Genomic DNA, 22,931 nt, shown 5'->3' on the forward strand with positions numbered 1-22,931 from the left:
AATGAAGAACCATGTATCAAGAGGCAGAAGATGTAGGTAACATTAAAAATAAACATTGTATGGTGGAGAGAGATACTATCTAAGGAAAAGACGAGCAAGCCTGATATAAGTGCACAGGAAATAGAGGCGAATGGTAATAAAACACTGAACTGGTTCCACACTTACCCTGGACAGATGTACACTATGCCACATTAGGGACAAAGAAACATGTACACCAGAGGCCATATCACATGATGGCATTACCCATGATAGTGACGAAACACACACCCAGCCACAACATTCCAAATGGTAAATTCTTCTTATCTGCAAACATTCAGGGTTTGAAAACAAATAAAAAGACGAAGTTAGATGCATAAGTGGGCTCTTCACAGAAGCAAATATTGTAGAGCATTTACAAAAACACATACTGTACATGGGATGAAGAATTAGACACTTGTAACAAGTGGGTATCTATATTATGTTCCACATCATAAAGATATCCAATTGCTGCATGTATCTAATTCTTCAACTTGTTGGTATTATATGCCACTGGTGTTATGATTCATATCAGGGATGTTTTGGACAGAGAGATAATAAAAACTACAAAAGTGGACCCCCGCCTTACGATATAATTTCATTCCAGAAGTATGTTCAGGTGCCGTTACCGAACGAATTTGTTCCCATAAGGAATATTGTGAATTAGATTAGTCCGTTTCAGACCCCCAAAAATACACGTACAAAAGCACTTACATAAACACACTTACATAATTGGTCACATTGGAAGCTGATCATAAGGCAGCGGTCCACTGTATGTGAATGACACATCTTGTGACACAGAACTACTGAATTTATCAAATGCAGAAGTACTAAGCATTAAAGTTGAAAAAACAAATCTAGTAATCATCCATGTATAAACCACACTCAGCAATTGTCAAGGAATTCACAAATCAAACAAGGAAGATTCCTGGAGTATACCTAGAGGGCATTCCGAGGGTTAGGTGCCCCACGGCCCAGTCCTTGACCAGGCCTCACAGTGGATAGAGGCCTGATTAACGAGGCTGTTACTGCTGGCTGCACACAGGCTGACCTATGAACTACAGACTGGCTGGTCAGGTACTGACTTTAGGTGTCTGTCCAGCTCTCTTTTGAAAATGGCTAGGGGACTATTGGTAATCCCCCTCATGTATGCTTGGGCTCCTAACACTTATTGTATTGTCTCTTAGTGTACTCATGGCACCCTTGCTTTTCATTGAGGAGTATTGCACCTCTGCACCTCCTGCCGAGTCTTTTGCTCTCGTAAGGAGTGATTTTGGTGTGTGGATTTGGGACCAGTCCCTCTAGGATTTTCCAAGTGTATATCGTGTATCTTTCTCGCCTGCATTGCAAGGAGTACAGGTTGAGGGTCTTCAACTGTAATTTAGGTGCTTTATGGTACTTATATGGGCAGTAAAGGTTCACTGTATATTCTCCAGGTCTGCAATTTTGCCTTCCTTGAAAGTGGCTGTTAGTGTACAGAAATATTCTGGTCTAGAGGGAAAACAAGCGATTTGAAGATAATCATCATTGGCTTGGTATCTCTAGTTTGAATGTTGTCATTATCCATTCTATCATTTTCCTAGCAAATGTGGTAGATACATCGTTGTGATCTTTGAAAATGAAATTTTCTGACATTATCACTCCCAGGTCCTTCACATTAGTTTTTAGTTCTATTGTGTGATTGGAATTTGTTGTATACTCCAGTACAGTTTTCATTTCCTTGAGTTTTCCATAGCATAGTAATTGAAATTTGTCTTCATTGAACTTCATATTGTTTTCTGACATGCGTTTAAAGACTTGGTTTATGTCTGCTTGGAGATTTCCAGTGTCCTCGATGGATGACACTCGTGCAAATTCTGGTATTGTCAGCAAAAGAGGACACGGTGCTGTGGCTTACATCTCTATTTATGTCTATATCAAGGAAGGTTCCTTGATGTTGGTGAGGGGCTCTTGATTTAGGGAATTGGATCTGTGCTCCAGCTCCCCGAATTAAGCCTGAATGCCTTCCACATCCCCCCCCAGGCGCTGTATAATCCTCCGGGTTTAGCGCTTCCCCTTGATTATAATATTAATAACAATACGTATATAAACCAAGTCTTCAAATGGGCCTTGGAAAACAATATGAAGTTCAATGAGGACAAACTCTAATTATTCTGCTGTGGAAAACCTGGGGAAATAAAATCTAGAACAAATTCTAATCACACATTAGAGCATAAAACTAATACGAAGCACTTGTGGCCCGGTGGCTAAAGCTCCCGCTTCACACACGGAGGGCCCGGGTTCGATTCCCGGCCAGTGGAAACATTTCGACACGTTTCCTTACACCTGTTGTCCTGTTCACCTAGCAGCAAATAGGTACCTGGGTGTTAGTCGACTGGTGTGGGTCGCATCCTGGGGGACAAGCTTAAGGACCCCAATGGAAATAAGTTAGACAGTCCTCGATGACGCACTGACTTTCTTGGGTTATCCTGGGTGGCTAACCCTCCGGGGTTAAAAATCCGAACGAAATCTTATCTTATCTTATAATGTCAAAGAATCTCAATTTCAAGATCACAACAATATCTCTATCATATCTGCTATAAAATGATAGGATGGATAATATGAACCTTCAAAACAAGGGATGCCAAGTGAATGATGATTTGTTTTAAATTACTTGTTCTCTCTACGCTGGAGTACTGCTGTACACTAATGTCCCCTTTCAAGGCAAGTGAAATTGCAGATCTGGAGAATATACAGTCAACTTTCACTACATGTATAAGTACAATAAAGCACCTCAATTACTGGGAACATCTTAAGTCCCTTGACCTGTATTCCTTGGAATGCAGGTGAGAAAGATGTATGATAATACACTTGGAAAATCCTTGTCAGAAATCTACACACAAAAAATAACTCCCTATGAAAGTAAAAGACTTGGCAGGGGTGCTGTGAGTACACTAAGAGGCAACATAACAAGTATCAGGGGCCCAAGACTGTTCAACTGCCTCCCAGCATACATAAGGGGGATTACCAATAGATCTGTGGCTGCCTTCAAGAACGAGCTGGACAGGCACCCTAAGTCAGTGCTTGACCAGCTGGGCTGTACTTCTCACATTGGAGTGCAAAGCAGCCAGCAGTAACAGCCTGGCTGATCAATCCCTGATTCACCACGATTATTATTATAATCAAGGGGGAAGCGCTAAACCCGGAGGATTATACAGCATGATTCACCACGAGGCCTGATCATGGACCAGTTGCGGGGGAACTGACCCCCGAAACACCTGGAGTTTACCTGGAGTTTACCTGGAGAGAGTTCTGGGGGTCAACGCCCCCGCGGCCCGGTCTGAGACCAGGCCTCCTGGTGGATCACAGCCTGATCAACCAGGCTGTTGCTGCTGGCTGCACGCAAACCAACATACGAGCTACAGCCCGGCTGATCCGGAACTGACTTTAGGTGCTTGTCCAGTGCCAGCTTGAAGACTGCCAGGGGTCTGTTGGTAATCCCCCTTATGTGTGCTGGGAGGCAGTTGAACAGTCTCGGGCCCCTGACACTTATTGTATGGTCTCTTAACGTGCTAGTGACACCCCTGCTTTTCATTGGGGGGATGGTGCATCGTCTGCCAAGTCTTTTGCTTTCGTAATGAGTGATTTTCGTGTGCAAGTTCGGTACTAGTCCCTCTAGGATTTTCCAGGTGTATATAATCATGTATCTCTCCCTCCTGCGTTCCAGGGAATACAGGTTTAGGAACCTCAAGCGCTCCCAATAATTGAGGTGTTTTATCTCCGTTATGCGTGCCGTGAAAGTTCTCTGTACATTTTCTAGGTCGGCAATTTCACCTGCCTTGAAAGGTGCTGTTAGTGTGCAGCAATATTCCAGCCTAGATAGAACAAGTGACCTGAAGAGTGTCATCATGGGCTTGGCCTCCCTAGTTTTGAAGGTTCTCATTATCCATCCTGTCATTTTTCTAGCAGATGCGATTGATACAATGTTATGGTCCTTGAAGGTGAGATCCTCCGACATGATCACTCCCAGGTCTTTGACGTTGGTGTTTCGCTCTATTTTGTGGCCAGAATTTGTTTTGTACTCTGATGACGATTTAATTTCCTCATGTTTACCATATCTGAGTAATTGAAATTTCTCATCGTTGAACTTCATATTGTTTTCTGCAGCCCACTGAAAGATTTGGTTGATGTCTGCCTGGAGCTTTGCAGTGTCTGCAATGGAAGACACTGTCATGCAGATTCGGGTGTCATCTGCAAAGGAAGACACGGTGCTGTGGCTGACATCCTTGTCTATGTCGGATATAAGGATGAGGAACAAGATGGGAGCGAGTACTGTGCCTTGTGGAACAGAGCTTTTCACCGTAGCTGCCTCGGACTTTACTCTGTTGACGACTACTCTCTGTGTTCTGTTAGTGAGGAAATTATAGATCCATCGACCGACTTTTCCTGTTATTCCTTTAGCACGCATTTTGTGCGCTATTACGCCATGGTCACACTTGTCGAAGGCTTTTGCAAAGTCTGTATATATTACATCTGCATTCTTTTTGTCTTCTAGTGCATTTAGGACCTTGTCGTAGTGGTCCAATAGTTGAGACAGACAGGAGCGACCTGTTCTAAACCCATGTTGCCCTGGGTTGTGTAACTGATGGGTTTCTAGATGCGTGGTGATCTTGCTTCTTAGGACCCTTTCAAAGATTTTTATGATATGGGATGTTAGTGCTATTGGTCTGTAGTTTTTTGCTGTTGCTTTACTGCCCCCTTTGTGGAGTGGGGCTATGTCTGTTGTTTTTAGTAACTGTGGGACGACCCCCGTGTCCATGCTCCCTCTCCATAGGATGGAAAAGGCTCGTGATAGGGGCTTCTTGCAGTTCTTGATGAACACAGAGTTCCATGAGTCTGGCCCTGGGGCAGAGTGCATGGGCATGTCATTTATCGCCTGTTCGAAGTCATTTGGCGTCAGGATAACATCGGATAGGCTTGTGTTAATCAAATTTTGTGGCTCTCTCATAAAAAATTCATTTTGATCTTCGACTCTCAGTCTGGTTAGCGGCTTGCTAAAAACTGAGTCATATTGGGACTTGAGTAGCTCACTCATTTCCTTGCTGTCATCTGTGTAGGACCCATCTTGTTTAAGTAGGGGCCCAATACTGGACGTTGTTCTCGATTTTGATTTGGCATAGGAGAAGAAATACTTTGGGTTTCTTTCGATTTCATTTATGGCTTTTAGTTCTTCCCGCGATTCCTGACTCCTAAAGGATTCTTTTAGCTTAAGTTCGATGCTTGCTATTTCTCTGACCAGTGTCTCCCTGCGCATTTCAGATATATTGACCTCTTTTAGCCGCTCTGTTATTCTTTTCCGTCGCCTGTAAAGGGAGCGCCTGTCTCTTTCTATTTTACATCTACTCCTCCTTTTTCTTAGAGGAATAAGCCTTGTGCATACATCGAGTGCCACCGAGTTAATCTGTTCTAGGCATAAGTTTGGGTCTGTGTTGCTTAGTATATCTTCCCAGCTTATATCGGTTAGGACTTGGTTTACTTGGTCCCACTTTATGTTTTTGTTATTGAAGTTGAATTTGGTGAATGCTCCCTCGTGACTAGTCTCATTTTGTCGGTCTGGGGCTCCACGCATACATGTCTGAACCTCAATTATGTTGTGATCTGAGTATATTGTTTTTGATATGGTGACATTTCTTATCAGATCATCATTGTTAGTGAATATGAGGTCTAGTGTATTCTCCAGTCTAGTAGGCTCTATTATTTGCTGGTTTAAATTGAATTTTGTGCAGAGATTTAAAAGCTCGTGTGAGTGTGAGTTTTCATCAGAGCTGCCTCCTGGTGTTATTTCTGCAACAATATTATTTGCTATATTCCTCCATTTTAGGTGCCTTAAGTTGAAATCCCCCAGGAGCAAGATGTTGGGTGCAGGAGCTGGAAGATTTTCCAGACAGTGGTCAATTTTTAACAGCTGTTCCTGGAATTGCTGGGAAGTTGCATCCGGAGGCTTGTAGACTACCACAATGACTAGGTTTTGGTTCTCGACCTTTACTGCTAAAACTTCCACTACGTCATTTGAGGCATTAAGCAGTTCTGTGCAAACAAGTGACTCTGCAATGTACAGGCCAACCCCCCCCTTTTGCCTGTTCACTCTGTCACATCTGTATAGGTTGTAACCTGGGATCCATATTTCGTTGTCCAAGTGATCCTTTATGTGGGTCTCAGTGAAAGCCGCGAACATTGCCTTTGCCTCTGCAAGCAGTCCACGGATGAAAGGTATTTTGTTGTTTGTTGCTGGCTTTAGACCCTGTATATTTGCAAAGAAGAATGTTATCGGACTGGTGGTATTGTTGGTACTGGGGGGGGATTTTTTTTCCGGCATTAGTATCTGTATCTGTTGGTTTGGAGTGGAGGCCATCGACTGTGGTTCCACTCCAGGAATGACTGGATTTGGTGTACGATTTCTGCCATTTCCTGCCAGTTTTTTTTCCTTCCTGGCACTAAAAAACCTCTCCCTCTTGAGTGTCTGTGGCTACCCAGGTTTTCCCATGGCCTGGATGTTTTGTATCTTTTTGTCCCCTTTAGATGGTATGCCTGGCAATTTAAGTTATAGCACAGTCTTTCCTGTACTGAAGAGGTACACATTTCAGGGTGAAAAAGCTTACAGGAAGGGAGTTTGCATTTTCCTGTTGTCATATGGACATGACATTTTCTAGGGTGGTCATAGTTGCATGTCCCATCTGTTTTTCCAGATTTCCCATGCCAGCAGATACCAAGTGCATAGTATGTGCACAGGCTTGGTTTCCGTTTGCCTTGGGTTTCTGTGACTGTATTCCCTGTTGGTGCATGTTTCCCTGTCTTATTCCTATCCTCCCTAGCACCAACAATGGAGCTCCCACCAGTTGTTTTTGGTAATTTATCCTCACTATTGCTATTGGAGTCCTCTTGTTTGCTATTTCCTGCGGTATTTCTTGTTTGCAATATTGGTTTTATCTTATCTTTGACTACACTTGTTTCCCTACTATGGCTCCTGTCTTCTATGAGGTCATTTATATGTATTCCTTCCTGCGTATAATTCCCGACTACCTGGACAAAATCTCCAGCTTCACCATTACTGTCTCCCAGGACAGTATCTCCAGCTTCACCATTTCTGTCTCCCAGGACAGCACCTCCAGCTTCACCATTACTGTCTCCCAGGACAGCACTATCAGCCCCACATTTACTGACTACCAGGACATCACCTCCAGCCTTACAGTTTGTGACTACATGGCCAGTATCAAGGGCAGTACCATTCAGCCCAGACTTTTTATGTTCCCATCTGTTGTAGAAAGCTTCCAGGTTTTCTATGAAAGCAGCTTTGATGTTATCCTCTTTTAATACCCTTGTGATTTTAGTCCACAGATTTTCCTCATTTGGGCATACCCAAAAACACTTCTCTGTTTTAATACTGCTTGTAGCTAGTTCTGGGATATCTGCACAAGGAGCGTGACACCAATTTCCACAAAAATGACAATTTATCCATGTGGTAGCCCGTTTGTTTGACTGACCACAGACTACACACAGCTTCATAATGATGTGAATGGTTGATTTACTGCAATTCTACTAGCAACCTCTTGAATATTATATTAATAACCTTAAATGAAGCTCTAGCTATTTGTATTTCTGTTTCTAACTCTTTTTGTATATTGGACAGCTTACCGTCACGTTCCTGATTTTTAATGTTTGTGTTTATAAGGGCGCCTACAAACCCATCCGTTTACAGTCTGCTTTATTGTCCAACGAAACTGTTTGAAACCAGTCCCGGGTTCGGACCAGTCAAGGGTTCGGACCAGTCGATCTGCTCTGATCAGTGGGTCACTTATTTAAAACATACTGGTCGGTGATTTGAGCTAACACATGAAGGATCTACTGGAAATTATCTACCCGAGTAATATGTGATTTGACTGATACAAAAGTATAACTTGCGTGTTGAAGAGCCGGTGATATCTGGCAGCTCCTACAATGACGTACAGTCGACCTCTTTGTTTATCAATCGCTGTATCTGGCTTTTCTATTTTTGTTTTTTCCGTCTCCACCACAATAAATGCTATATTATCACTATAGTTGACTGGTGCAAATTTTGGAGGAAGGACGCTTTTTCTGTAGTAATAATTGCTTCTCGTTGTGTATATTGCGACCGCTGGTAACTACAGGTTATATGAAATTCACAGTAACGTCTGGTATTTCAAGAAAAAGAAACTAATGAAAGTCACTCCACTCCACTAAGTACCATTATAATACTGGTTAGTTGCTACTACAACACTGTATTCTGCTATTCACTGGTATCACTAGATTATATGCGAGTACACTAGCAAGCCAGGAAGATTATTAAAAACAGCTGACCTGTGGTAAGTTTCTGGCGACTTCTGGCACCTGCCTCTATAGGCTTATCACTTCATTTACAAATTCACCTGTTTTCAAATGACACTTTAGCCTTTATCATCAATATACTAGGGAGCCACTGTAGTATACACTATACACTATGTATACTCAATGCTTTCAGGGAGACTTTCTTTCCTCTGACACAAAGTTCAATTATTATTATTTTTTTCACACGGGAAACAGGCCTATGATTCCCCTCTGGCAGTAAACTCTGCTAGGTAATGCACACTAATTCTCCTTTTTTGACTCAGTATATAATGTTTTCCGCCCAAGATTGGTTCCAGGCGCTAGAGGGATGTATCGTATAGGATTGATGACACAAAATAAAGTTCTAGCACGTAAGAGCGACCGTGAAAACAAGAGAAAAACCGGGACAACGAGGCACGAGGGTTTACTGGAGTCGTCGTCGTGCTTAGTTCACCCTCCAGGTATGTAAAATAATCGTAGTCACTTAAATTTGTGTAACTATTTAGGTATAGTATGTGAATTCATTTTTTATGTTTTTTTTTTTATTATCACACTGGCCGATTCCCACCAAGGCAGGGTGGCCCGAAAAAGAAAAACTTTCACCATCATTCACTCCATCACTGTCTTGCCAGAATTCATGTCTGCACAAGTAACTCCTTATGGCTGCAACCAGACATAAACATCTAAGGAGTTCATTACTGCTGTAACTTGTTCAGCTATCAAAACTTTGGGGCCCAGTCCCTGGACCCATTATGTACTTCTAATCTTTTGACTACCACCCAACAAGATGAGTATGAACATCAAAATGGTATACAATACCGACAGGTTGTTAGGTAAGACACATATGCAACAGTTAGACAACTTTATTCCGAAACGTTTCGCCTACACAGTAGGCTTCTTCAGTCGAATACAGAAAGTAGGCAGGAACAGTAGAGATGTGAAGACGATGTAATCAGTCCATCACCCTTGTAGTCATAGAATTTGAGGTTGTCAGTCCCTCGGCCTGGAGAAGTTCAGTTCCATAGTCAGGAACTATCTCCTGATAGTTCCTGACTATGGAACTGAACTTCTCCAGGCCGAGGGACTGACAACCTCAAATTCTATGACTACAAGGGTGATGGACTGATTACATCGTCTTCACATCTCTACTGTTCCTGCCTACTTTCTGTATTCGACTGAAGAAGCCTACTGTGTAGGCGAAACGTTTCGGAATAAAGTTGTCTAACTGTTGCATATGTGTCTTACCTAACAACAAGATGAGTATGGGGTGGTAATGACCATGCATGGACCCACTCATGTGTGGTGGGGCCCATGCATGGGGTCCATGCACGGTGGGGTCTGTGCATGGTGGGGTCCATGCACGGTGGGGTCTGTGCATGATGGGGTCTATGCATGATGGGGTCCATGCACGGTGGGGTCTGTGCATGATGGGGTCTATGTATGATGGGGTCCATGCACGGTGGGGTCTGTGCATGATGGGGTCTATGCATGGTCGTTAGATTCATACAGAAATGAATATCTTCATTAGTAATTAATACAGCAGTAAATTATTTTTATTCCTACTACTACTACATTCATGGGGAGAGATAAACCCGTAAACGTCATACAATGCCTAAAAGTATGCGAAACATTCGGGTTCGTTCCAAGGAACGGGAGGGCAGATCCAAATCTTGGATCAAGAACCCCCTCACCAGCATCAAGGAACCTCCCTAGAGGGGACACATCATTGAAGACAAGCTCAGTGAATAAATAACATTAATGTGTGAACATTAAAATGGTATAAAATACCGACAGGTTGTTAGGTAAGACACATATGCAACAGTTAGGTATCTTTATTATGAAACGTTTCGCCTACACAGTAGGCTTGACTGAAGAAGCCTACTGTGTAGGCGAAACGTTTCATAATAAAGATACCTAACTGTTGCATATGTGTCTTACCTAACCACATTAATGTGTTTTGACTAAGCGAAGACGGATTCAGGGTAAGAAATATTCATACAAGAACCGGTTATGGTTATTTAGGTACAAGAATACATAAATACAGTTACGTAAATTATCGTACATAGTAACATATGTGTGAATTACCTAGGATAAAAAAAAAAAGTCGCTTATTTCCTTTGGAGTCCTTGACTTATTTCCATAAATATCTAAACAACTATTTTCAATACAGCTCTATTGTTTGTAATTGTGGTATATTATTATTATAATCAAAACTAAGCACTAAACCCACAAGGGTCATACAGCGTAATTAGGCGTTAAGTAGCACTGTTATAAGCTTGTTCCTGTCATCAAGGCACTCACTGTCATCAAGGTCCTCACTGTCATCAAGGTACTACCATCAAGGTCCTCATTGTCATCAAGGTACTGTCATCAAAACACTGTCATCAAGGTAGTCATCAAAGCACTGTCATCAAGGTACTGTCATCAAAGCAATCACTGTCATCAAAGCACTCACTGTCATCAAGGCACTCACTGTCATCAAGGCACTCGCTGTCATCAAGGCACTCGCTGTCATCAAGGTACTCCATACTGTTACATAATTTATTGGGTTTAAAGCCTATCCACTACACAATGGTCATTCCCTGGATCAAAAATTACTTCTATAAACCCGACCTGCAGAATACAACTTATTTCTCATTAATAATAATCAACAACAGCAGCACATCAACATATACAATTATTATAACATACAGAAAAAAAGTATACATTATAATCTCTCATTTCTTAGCCATTTGTGGACGACTTATAAAGAAAATATATCAGTATAAAATGTAATAAAACAACATGAAAGCAAGTAAAATTAATATATAAATAATCAAGGGGATTTTATTATTATTATAATGGTTAATTGGCAAGCTCATATAAGAATAAAAATGATAAAATATTGATATATAAAAGCAGTATGTCAGTTGCCCACATGTGAGGAGGAGGTGACGGCGGCAGGTTGGTCACTCACGTCATCTTTATCACCTTTTTTCCACCTGATTTCTTGATTATCTCAATTTGTCAGCCATCATGTGTGTTTCAGGAGTCACTCAGGATGAATATTGTCCACTCTGTGAATGCTGTCTCGTAATTATATTGCATTTTTAGCTGGTGAACCACAATGTTGGTTCAGTAATGTGAAGATCAGAGACAGTTTGTAAGATGTTCTTCACAGGGCGACAAGTATTTGTCTTGGTAAGTTATGTATTAAGGTGAGGCAGGAAATTCCACAGGTGACATAAAAACTAGGAAGAATGGTAGTTTATATTTCGACCTCCAGTTGAGGTCCTCTTCAGCGGAGTACAAGGCAGTGATGGGTAGGCAAATATTAATATTAAATGCACAAGTATTAAGGTATAATAATGCGCAAGTACCTTAATACTTCTGCATTAGTGGTATATTAGTTTATATTTTACAATTATATATATATATATATATATATATATATATATATAATAATATGTTTACCTGGAGAGAGTTCCGGGGGTCAACGCCCCCGCGGCCCGGTCTGTGACCAGGCCTCCTGGTGGATCAGAGCCTGATCAACCAGACTGTTGCTGCTGGCTGCACGCAAACCAACGTAGGAGCCACAGCCCAGCTGGTCAGGAACCGACTTAGGTGCTTGTCCAGTGCCAGCTTGAAGACTGCCAGGGGTCTGTTGGTAATCCCCCTTATGTATGCTGGGAGGCAGTTGAACAGTCTCGGGCCCCTGACACTTATTGTATGGTCTCTTAACGTGCTAGTGACAGCCCTGCTTTTCATTGGGGGGATGTTGCATCGTCTGCCAAGTCTTTTGCTTTCGTTGTGAGTGATTTTCGTGTGCAAGTTCGGTACTAGTCCCTCTAGGATTTTCCAGGTGTATATAATCATGTATCTCTCCCGCCTGCATTCCAGGGAATACAGGTTTAGGAACCTCAAGCGCTCCCAGTAATTGAGGTGTTTTATCTCCGTTATGCGCGCCGTGAAGGTTCTCTGTACATTTTCTAGGTCAGCAATTTCACCTGCCTTGAAAGGTGCTGTTAGTGTGCAGCAATATTCCAGCCTAGATAGAACAAGTGACCTGAAGAGTGTCATCATGGGCTTGGCCTCCCTAGTTTTGAAGGTTCTCATTATCCATCCTGTCATTTTTCTAGCAGATGCGATTGATACAATGTTATGGTCCTTGAAGGTGAGATCCTCCGACATGATCACTCCCAGGTCTTTGACGTTGGTGTTTCGCTCTATTTTGTGGCCAGAAGGTATAATATAAGGTATAATAACCCTATACTGCACGAATACCTGGAGAGAGTTCCGGGGGTCAACGCCCCCGTGGCCCAGTCTGTGACCAGGCCTCCTGGTGGATCAGAGCCTGATCAACCAGGCTGTTGCTGCTGGCTGCACGCAAACCGACGTACGAGCCACAGCCCGGCTGGTCAGGAACCGACTTTAGGTGCTTGTCCAGTGCCAGCTTGAAGACTGCCAGGGGTCTGTTGGTAATCCCCCTTATGTATGCTGGGAGGGAGGCAGTTGAACAGTCTCGGGCCCCTGACACTTATTGTATGGTCTCTTAACAGTATCCTGAGGCAGATTTTACGAAAGTACTTAACCTTACTCTAGAAGACGGGCAGCGGAACCAAGCTACACTTCCAGTCAGACTAGGAGGCACTGGTGTCCGCAAGTCATCACAGATTGCATTACCTGCTTTTCTGTCCTCGTGTATTGCATCCAGAGGGCTTGTAGCAGCGATTCTCTCTGAACATCTTAGGGACAAGATTGGAGTCCAGGACCAAAAGTTCATTGACGGAGCAATGATCTGGGATAATCTAACGGGCTCTGAAACCAGACCTGCTCCCCCCAACAACTACAAACAATCGCACTGGGATGGTCCAATAGTGGAAAATATAGCCTCAACAATGCTTCAGTGTATCAGGGAAGGATAGAGCCTGCCTCCTGGCAGTGAGAGCACCTCATGCAGGGGACTTTCTGTTGGCTGTTCCCAACTCCAGCCTTGGCACATGCCTCGACCCACAGACCATCCGCATCGGTGTTGCCCTTCGACTTGCCGCCCCTATTCTCGCCGAGCACAGGTGTATTTGTGGCAGTGAAGCAGCTGACCAATTCGGGTACCACGGTCTTGTGTGCCGTAAATCCGAGGGAAAGATTGCAAGACATGAGGAGGTTAATAACATTATCAAGAGGAGCCTCACACAGCTGGATGCCCAGCAGTAAGGGAGCCACCCCAACTATGCAGATCTGATGGCAGCCAGAAGCATCCAGATGGTATCACCCTTCAAGCCTGGACAGACTGGAAGCAGGAGGTGTGGGACAATGCATGTGCATCTACCATGGCTGATACCTATCTCCAATACACCAGGGAGGAAGGAGGGGCAGCTGCCAGCTTCAGGGAGTCCCAAAAGTCTAGAAAATATGGAGAACTTTCCCATCATTATATGTTTGTTCCCATAGGCTCAGAGACCCTTGGCTCATGGGGAAAGAATGCATCTAAATTCCTTAAGGAGCTGGGAAAAAGACTCATTAGGGTAACTAGGGATCCCAGGGCAGCTAGTTTTCTGTTCCAGCGGCTCAGTGCGGCTGTTCAAAGGGGTAATGCCTGCTGTATTTTGGGCACATGCCCCAGCTCTGAGGAGCTGGATGAGATTTTCGCCCTATAATCGGTGATACACACGTAACAACATGTACCGTATATGCCACCTTTATATCAACAATGTATCTGTTAAATCCTACTGATAAGAAAAGAAAAAAGGTATATATACGTATATATCTTATTTGTACAGACTGTGCCAGAATTGTTATACCGGGGGGGGGGGTCAGGGTGGCTATCTGGTTTGAAAAGGTCAGGGGGGAGGGAGGGAGGGTAAAAGACTTATTCTGAGGAGGTGTTAACTTCTTATTGTTGCTATTTTATTTGTAATGGCTTTGGGGGGGGGGCTGAGGGAATTTCTGGGATGAGAGGGGGGGGGCTGGTGAGGAATCTTAATCTAGGGAATTGGATCTGTGCTCCAGTTCCCTGAATTAAACATGAATGCCTTCCATCCCCCCTTCCACCATGATGATAATCTGGGAAGGGGAGCTAAGGGAATTTCTGGGGGGTCAGAAACCCCCAAGGTTCCCCTTTGTGCTGCTCCTACATGTATACCACAGAATAGAATAATCAGTTTTCTTGATTCATTGTAACTCGCCTAATGACCATATGTACAACTGTGCACTGCTATTGCCTTATTAATCTTAAGTTAGTCTTAAGTTTGCCTGAAATGCTCAGCATATAAAGGGGCTTTTGGCATGTACACCCAATTGTTATACTCCTTTGTACAAACTTGTATCATGCTAAAATAAAAATTATTACATATTATAAGTATTTCTTAGGCAAATTTTAATTTTGGGTTGTGGAAAGAAGTACATTGGGGTGTTCAGCATGTCTGAACCAATCAGCACTATGTATAGATGGTTATCCTGTAGCTCGATTGCTAACACACACAGCTCACACATTGAGATCCGGAGTTCAGATCTCCGGTATGGCTGGAAAACATTAGGGATGTGTTTCCATAAGGCACCTGCTGTCCATGTTCACCCATCAGTATATAATGGGTACCTGGGTCGATTGGTGTGGGTCACATCCTGGGACAAAACTGACCTAATTTGCCCGAAATGCTCAGCATAACAAGTGACTTTCTATATAGTAGTACAGTGGACTCCCGCATAACGATATTAATCCGTTCATGAGAGCTCATTGTTATGCAAAATTATCGTTATGCGAATGAATTTTCCCCATAAGAAATAATGAAAATCAAATTAATCCATGCAAGACACCCAAAAGTATGAAAAATTTTTTTTACCACATGAAATATACATTTTCCTACACACAAAGAGAAGGATGCATGCACAATAGTAGAGTAGTACATGCACAGTATATATTGTGCATGTACTACTCTACTAAATGAAGAATAAATGACACTTACCTTTATTGAAGATGCAGCAATGACTGATGAGACACTGTGTCCTGGGAGTGCCTTTTCCTCCTGAGTACTGTAGGTCCTGTTTGGCATTTTCTTCCAGAACAGGCCTTATCACACTGTGTATGCCACTACGATTGTTAAATCTCTCAAACCAACCTTTGCTGGCTTTAAATTCACCAATATGAGCACTAGTTCCAGGCGTTTTTCCCTGTTCACCTGGGTGTTAGTCGACTGGTGTGGGTTGCATCCTTGGAGACAAGATTAAGGACCCCAATGGAAATAAGTTAGACAGTCTTCGATGACACTGACTTTTTTGGGTTATCCTGGGTGGCTAACCCTCTGGGGTTAATTGTTTCTTGGTATTTATTTATTTATTTTCTCAATAAGCCACACCAACAACAGTGCTACAGCAGCAGCTGACAGTGCTACAGCAGCAGCAGCAGCAGCTGACAGTGCTACAGCAGCAGCAGCAGCAGCTGACAGTGCTACAGCAGCAGCAGCAGCTGACAGTGCTACAGCAGCAGCAGCAGCTGACAGTGCTACAGCAGCAGCAGCAGCTGACAGTGCTACAGCAGCAGCAGCAGCTGACAGTGCTACAGCAGCAGCAGCAGCTGACAGTGCTACAGCAGCAGCAGCAGCTGACAGTGCTGCAGCAGCAGCAGCAGCTGACAGTGCTGCAGCAGCAGCAGCTGACAGTGCTACAGCAGCAGCAGACAATGCTACAGCAGCAGCAGACGGTATACAACAGCAGCAGCAGCAGCAGCTGACGGTGGTGCAGCAGCAGCAGCTGATGGTGGTGCAGCAGCAGCTGACGGTGGTGCAGCAGCAGCTGACGGTGGTGCAGCAGCAGCTGACGGTGGTGCAGCAGCAGCAGCAGCTGACGGTGGTGCAGCAGCAGCAGCTGATGGTGGTGCAGCAGCAGCAGCTGATGGTGGTACAGCAGCAGCAGCAGCTGACGGTGGTACAGCAGCAGCAGCAGCTGACGGTGCTACAGCAGCAGCTGACGGTGCTACAGCAGCAGCTGACGGTGCTACAGCAGCAGCTGACGGTGCTACAGCAGCAGCAGCTGACGGTGCTACAGCAGCAGCAGCTGACGGTGCTACAGCAGCAGCAGCTGACGGTGCTACAGCAGCAGCAGCTGACGGTGCTACAGCAGCAGCAGCTGACGGTGCTACAGCAGCAGCAGCTGACGGTGCTACAGCAGCAGCAGCTGACGGTGCTACAGCAGCAGCAGCTGACGGTGCTACAGCAGCAGCAGCTGACGGTGCTACAGCAGCAGCAGCTGACGGTGCTACAGCAGCAGCAGCTGACGGTGCTACAGCAGCAGCAGCTGACGGTGCTACAGCAGCAGCAGCTGACGGTGCTACAGCAGCAGCAGCTGACGGTGCTACAGCAGCAGCAGCTGACGGTGCTACAGCAGCAGCAGCTGACGGTGCTACAGCAGCAGCAGCTGACGGTGCTACAGCAGCAGCAGCTGCTGACGGTGCTACAGCAGCAGCTGCTGACGGTGCTACAGCAGCAGCAGCAGCTGACGGTGCTACAGCAGCAGCAGCAGCTGACGGTGCTACAGCAGCAGCAGCAGCTGACGGTGCTACAGCAGCAGCAGCAGCTGACGGTGCTACAGCAGCAGCTGACGGTGCTACAGCAGCAGCTGACGGTGCTACAGCAGCAGCTGACGGTGCTACAGCAGCAGCTGACGGTGCTACAGCAGCAGCTGACGGTGCTACAGCAGCAGCTGACGGTGCTACAGCAGCAGCTGACGGTGCTACAGCAGCAGCTGACGGTGCTACAGCAGCAGCTGACGGTGCTACAGCAGCAGCTGACGGTGCTACAGCAGCAGCTGACGGTGCTACAGCAGCAGCTGACGGTGCTACAGCAGCAGCTGACGGTGCTACAGCAGCAGCTGACGGTGCTACAGCAGCAGCTGACGGTGCTACAGCAGCAGCTGACGGTGCTACAGCAGCAGCTGACGGTGCTACAGCAGCAGCTGACGGTGCTACAGCAGCAGCTGACGGTGCTACAGCAGCAGCTGACGGTGCTACAGCAGCAGCTGACGGTGCTACAGCAGCAGCTGACGGTGCTACAGCAGCAGCTGACGGTGCTACAGCAGCAGCTGACGGTGCTACAGCAGCAGCTGACGGTGCTACAGCAGCAGCTGACGGTGCTACAGCAGCAGCTGACGGTGCTACAGCAGCAGCTGACGGTGCTACAGCAGCAGCTGACGGTGCTACAGCAGCAGCTGACGGTGCTACAGCAGCAGCTGACGGTGCTACAGCAGCAGCTGACGGTGCTACAGCAGCAGCTGACGGTGCTACAGCAGCAGCTGACGGTGCTACAGCAGCAGCTGACGGTGCTACAGCAGCAGCTGACGGTGCTACAGCAGCAGCTGACGGTGCTACAGCAGCAGCTGACGGTGCTACAGCAGCAGCTGACGGTGCTACAGCAGCAGCTGACGGTGCTACAGCAGCAGCTGACGGTGCTACAGCAGCAGCTGACGGTGCTACAGCAGCAGCTGACGGTGCTACAGCAGCAGCTGACGGTGCTACAGCAGCAGCTGACGGTGCTACAGCAGCAGCTGACGGTGCTACAGCAGCAGCTGACGGTGCTACAGCAGCAGCAGACGGTGCTACAGCAGCAGCAGCAGCAGCAGCAGACGGTGCTACAGCAGCAGCAGCAGCAGACGGTACTACAGCAGCAGCAGCAGCAGCAGCAGCAGCAGCAGCAGACGGTACTACAGCAGCAGCAGCAGCAGCAGCAGCAGCAGCAGACGGTACTACAACAGCAGCTGACAGTGCTACAGCAGCAGCAGCAGCAGCAGCTGACAATGCAGCAGCAGCAGCAGCTGCAGCAGCTGACAATGCAGCAGCAGCTGCAGCAGCTGACAATGCAGCAGCAGCAGCAGCAGCAGCTGACAATGCAGCAGCAGCAGCAGCTGCTGATGGTGCTACAGCAGCAGCAGCAGCTGACAGTGCTACAGCAGCAGCAGCAGCAGCATCAGCAGTTGACCATGGTACCACAGTATTTCGGTAATATTTCTCACCCTTTTTACCACAGGGTTGGCACTAGAAGCTTTCTTGGGGCCTATGGTCACTTATTTTGCAGATAAAATCACCAAAAACACTGTAATAATACGAAATGTTAAGATTGTATGCTTGGATGTTACCGCGGAGGCTGGCTTGTAAACAATGCCACCGGCGGAACATGTGAGGCGAATAGTGTTGAGCGGGTTTTTTAGTGGTATGCGAGGCAAAATCTTAGCGATAAAATGTATCGGTATGCGGATTTAACGTTATGTGATGCCAACGGTATGCGGGGGTCCACTGTACAGTGGACCCTCAGTTATCGGCCGTAATCTGTTCCAGAAGCTCGGCCTAAAACCGAAATGGCCGAAAACCAAAATAATATTTCCCATAAGAATGAATGTAAACACAATTAATCCATTCCAGACAAACATATTCACAAGAAAATTTTTTTTAACAATTAAATCTGTATTAGATACCTTTATTGAAGACTAATGCTGGCTTCTGGAATGCCTGCTACACTCCATGCATGTCTGCTACACTCCATGCATGTCTGCTACACTCCATGCATGTCTGCTACACTCCATGCATGTCTGCTACACTCCATGCATGTCTGCTACACTCCATGCATGTCTGCTACACTCCATGCATGTCTGCTACACTCCATGCATGTCTGCTACACTCCATGCATGTCTGCTACACTTCATGCATGTCTGCTACACTTCATGCATGTCTGCTACACTTCATGCATGCCTGCTACACTCCCTGCATGCCTGCTACACTCCCTGCATGCCTGCTACACTCTCTGCATGCCTGCTACACTCTCTGCATGCCTGCTACACTTCCTACATGCCTGCTACACTTCCTGCATGCCTGCTATACTTCCTGCATGCCTGCTACACTTCCTGCTTGCCTGCTACACTCCCTGCATGCCTATTACACTCCCTGCATGCCTAGTACACTTCCTGCATGTCTACTACACTTCACTCATAAATTCCATGGTGTTTCTCACTTTCTCTACCACAGGAACTTTACTAGGTACTTTCTTTGGAACCATGGTTACTTATTTCGCAGTTGCACTGCAAAAAACCCCACAAAAATCAATGGAAAACAAGCGAAATGTTTGGATGTATGAGCAGAAGCTTCCTCACGCACTGAAAGACACAGGCTGAGGCACAAGCGGCCCCAGCTGGCAGATGGATGCTTCAGAAACGGCCGATCACCGGGAGCCGAAAAACCGGCCCATCACCGAGTTGGCCGATGTTTACCTGGAGTTTACCTGGAGAGAGTTCCGGGGGTCAACGCCCCAGCGGCCCGGTCTGTGACCAGGCCTCCTGGTGGATCAGAGCCTGATCAACCAGGCTGTTACTGCTGGCTGCACGCAAACCAACGTACGAGCCACAGCCCGGCTGATCAGGAACCAACTTTAGGTGCTTGTCCAGTGCCAGCTTGAAGACTGCCAGGGGTCTGTTGGTAATCCCCCTTATGTATGCTGGGAGGCAGTTGAACAGTCTCGGGCCCCTGACACTTATTGTATGGTCTCTTAACGTGCTAGTGACACCCCTGCTTTTCATTGGGGGGATGTTGCATCGTCTGCCAAGTCTTTTGCTTTCGTAGTGAGTGATTTTCGTGTGCAAGTTCGGTACTAGTCCCTCTAGGATTTTCCAGGTGTATATAATCATGTATCTCTCCCGCCTGCGTTCCAGGGAATACAGGTTCAGGAACCTCAAGCGCTCCCAGTAATTGAGGTGTTTTATCTCCGTTATGCGCGCCGTGAAGGTTCTCTGTACATTTTCTAGGTCAGCAATTTCACCTGCCTTGAAAGGTGCTGTTAGTGTGCAGCAATATTCCAGCCTAGATAGAAAAAGTGACCTGAAGAGTGTCATCATGGGCTTGGCATCCCTCGTTTTGAAGGTTCTCATTATCCATCCTGTCATTTTTCTAGCAGATGCGATCGATACAATGTTATGGTCCTTGAAGGTGAGATCCTCCGACATGATCACTCCCAGGTCTTTGACGTTGGTGTTTCGCTCTATTTTGTGGCCAGTATTTGTTTTGTACTCTGATGAAGATTTAATTTCCTCGTGTTTACCATATCTGAGTAATTGAAATTTCTCATCGTTGAACTTCATATTGTTTTCTGCAACCCACTGTGAAGATTTGGTTGATGTCCGCCTGGAGCCTTGCAGTGTCTGCAATGGAAGACACTGTCATGCAGATTCGGGTGTCATCTGCAAAGGAAGACACGGTGCTATGGCTGACATCCTTGTCAGATATGAGGATGAGGAACAAGATGGGAGCGAGTACTGTGCCTTGTGGAACAGAGCTTTTCACCGTAGCTGCCTCGGACTTTACTCTGTTGACTACTACTCTGTGTTCTGTTAGTGAGGAAATTATAGATCCATCGACCGACTTTTCCTGTTATTCCTTTAGCACGCATTTTGTGCGCTATTACGCCATGGTCACACTTGTCGAAGGCTTTTGCAAAGTCTGTATATATTACATCTGCATTCTTTTTGTCTTCTAGTGCATCTAGGACCTTGTCGTAGTGATCCAATAGTTGAGACAGACAGGAGCGACCTGTTCTAAACCCATGTTGCCCTGGGTTGTGTAACTGATGGGTTTCTAGATGGGTGGTGATCTTGCTTCTTAGGACTCTTTCAAAGATTTTTATGATATGGGATGTTAGTGCTATCGGTCTGTAGTTCTTTGCTGTTGCTTTACTGCCCGCTTTGTGGAGTGGGGCTATGTCTGTTGTTTTTAGTAACTGTGGGACGACCCCCGTGTCCATGCTCCCTCTCCATAGGATGGTAAAGGCTCGTGATAGGGGCTTCTTGCAGTTCTTGATGAACACTGAGTTCCATGAGTCTGGCCCTGGGGCAGAGTGCATGGGCATGTCATTTATCGCCTGTTCGAAGTCATTTGGCGTCAGGATAACATCAGATAGGCTTGTGTTAACCAAGTTCTGTGGCTCTCTCATAAAAAATTAATTTTGATCTTCGACTCTGTCTAGTTAGTGGCTTGCTAAAAACTGAGTCATATTGGGACTTGAGTAGCTCACTCATTTCCTTGCTGTCATCTGTGTAGGACCCATCTTGTTTAAGTAAGGGCCCAATACTGGACGTTGTTCTCGACTTTGATTTGGCATAGGAGAAGAAATACTTTGGGTTTCTTTCGATTTCATTTATGGCTTTTAGTTCTTCCCGCGATTCCTGACTCCTATAAGATTCCTTTAGCTTGAGTTCGATGTTTGCTATTTCTCTGACCAGTGTCTCCCTACGCATTTCAGATAGATTGACCTCTTTTAGCCGCTCTGTTATTCTTTTCCGTCGCCTGTAAAGAGAGCGCCTGTCTCTTTCTATTTTACATCTACTCCTCCTTTTTCTTAGAGGAATAAGTCTTGTGCATACATCGAGTGCCACCAAGTTAATCTGTTCTAGGCATAAGTTGGGGTCTGTGTTGCTTAGTATATCTTCCCAGCTTATATCGGTTAGGACTTGGTTTACTTGGTCCCACTTTGTTTTTGTTATTGGGTCTACCTGGATTAAGTCACTGGGTCTACCTGGATTACCTGGAGAGAGTTCCGGGGGTCAATGCCCCCGAGGCCCGGTCTGTGACCAGGCCTCCTTAGGTCAGTGTCCCAGGATGCGACCCACACCAGTCGACTAACACCCAGGTACCCATTTTACTGATGGGGAACATGGACAACAGGTGGAAAGAAACACGTCCAATGTTTCTACTCTGGCTGGGAATCGAACCCAGGCCCTCGCCGTGTGAAGCGAGAGCGTTAACCACCAGGCCACCAGAGTTGAATTTGGTGAATGCTCCCTCGTGACTAATCTCATTTTGTCGGTCTGGGGCTCTGCGCATACATGTTTGAACCTCAATTATGTTGTGATCTGAGTATATTGTTTTTGATATGGTGACATTTCTTATCAGATCATCATTGTTAGTAAAGATGAGGTCTAGTGTATTCTCCATTCTAGTAGGCTCTATTATTTGCTGGTTTAAATTGAATTTTGTTCAGAGATTTAAAAGCTCGTGTGAGTGTGAGTTTTCATCAGAGCTGCCTCCTGGTGTTATTACTGCAACAATATTATTTGCTATATTCCTCCATTTTAGGTGCCTTAAGTTGAAATCCCCCAGGAGCAAGATGTTGGGTGCAGGAGCTGGAAGATTTTCCAGACAGTGGTCAATTTTTAACAGCTGTTCCTGGAATTGCTGGGATGTTGCATCCGGAGGCTTGTAGACTACCACAATGACTAGGTTTTGGTTCTCGACCTTTACTGCTAAAACTTCCACTACGTCATTTGAGGCATTAAGCAGTTCTGTGCAAACAAGTGACTCTGCAATGTACAGGCCAACCCCCCCCTTTTGCCTGTTCACTCTGTCACATCTGTATAGGTTGTAACCTGGGATCCATATTTCGTTGTCTAAGTGATCCTTTATGTGGGTCTCAGTGAAAACCGCGAACATTGCCTTTGCCTCTGCAAGCAGTCCACGGATGAAAGGTATTTTGTTTGTTGCTGGCTTTAGACCCTGTATATTTGCAAAGAAGAATGTCATCGGACTGGTGGTATTGTTGGTACTGGGGAAT

The 22,931-nt window shown here is 45.6% G+C and overlaps 1 protein-coding gene across 1 annotated transcript in view; it reads left to right on the forward strand.

Annotated features, from left to right (window-relative positions):
* Positions 1-11,292: 11,292 nt before the first annotated feature.
* The window catches only part of LOC128703774 (uncharacterized), a 59,252-nt gene continuing 47,613 nt past the window's right edge, over positions 11,293-22,931 (forward strand). The window contains exon 1 of the mRNA XM_070103706.1: positions 11,293-11,319. The gene's annotated coding sequence lies outside the window, so the exon portion shown is untranslated. The remainder of the gene's footprint in view (positions 11,320-22,931) is intronic.

This window comes from Cherax quadricarinatus, chromosome 87 (genome assembly GCF_038502225.1).
Source record: "Cherax quadricarinatus isolate ZL_2023a chromosome 87, ASM3850222v1, whole genome shotgun sequence".
Lineage (NCBI taxonomy): Eukaryota > Metazoa > Arthropoda > Malacostraca > Decapoda > Parastacidae > Cherax > Cherax quadricarinatus.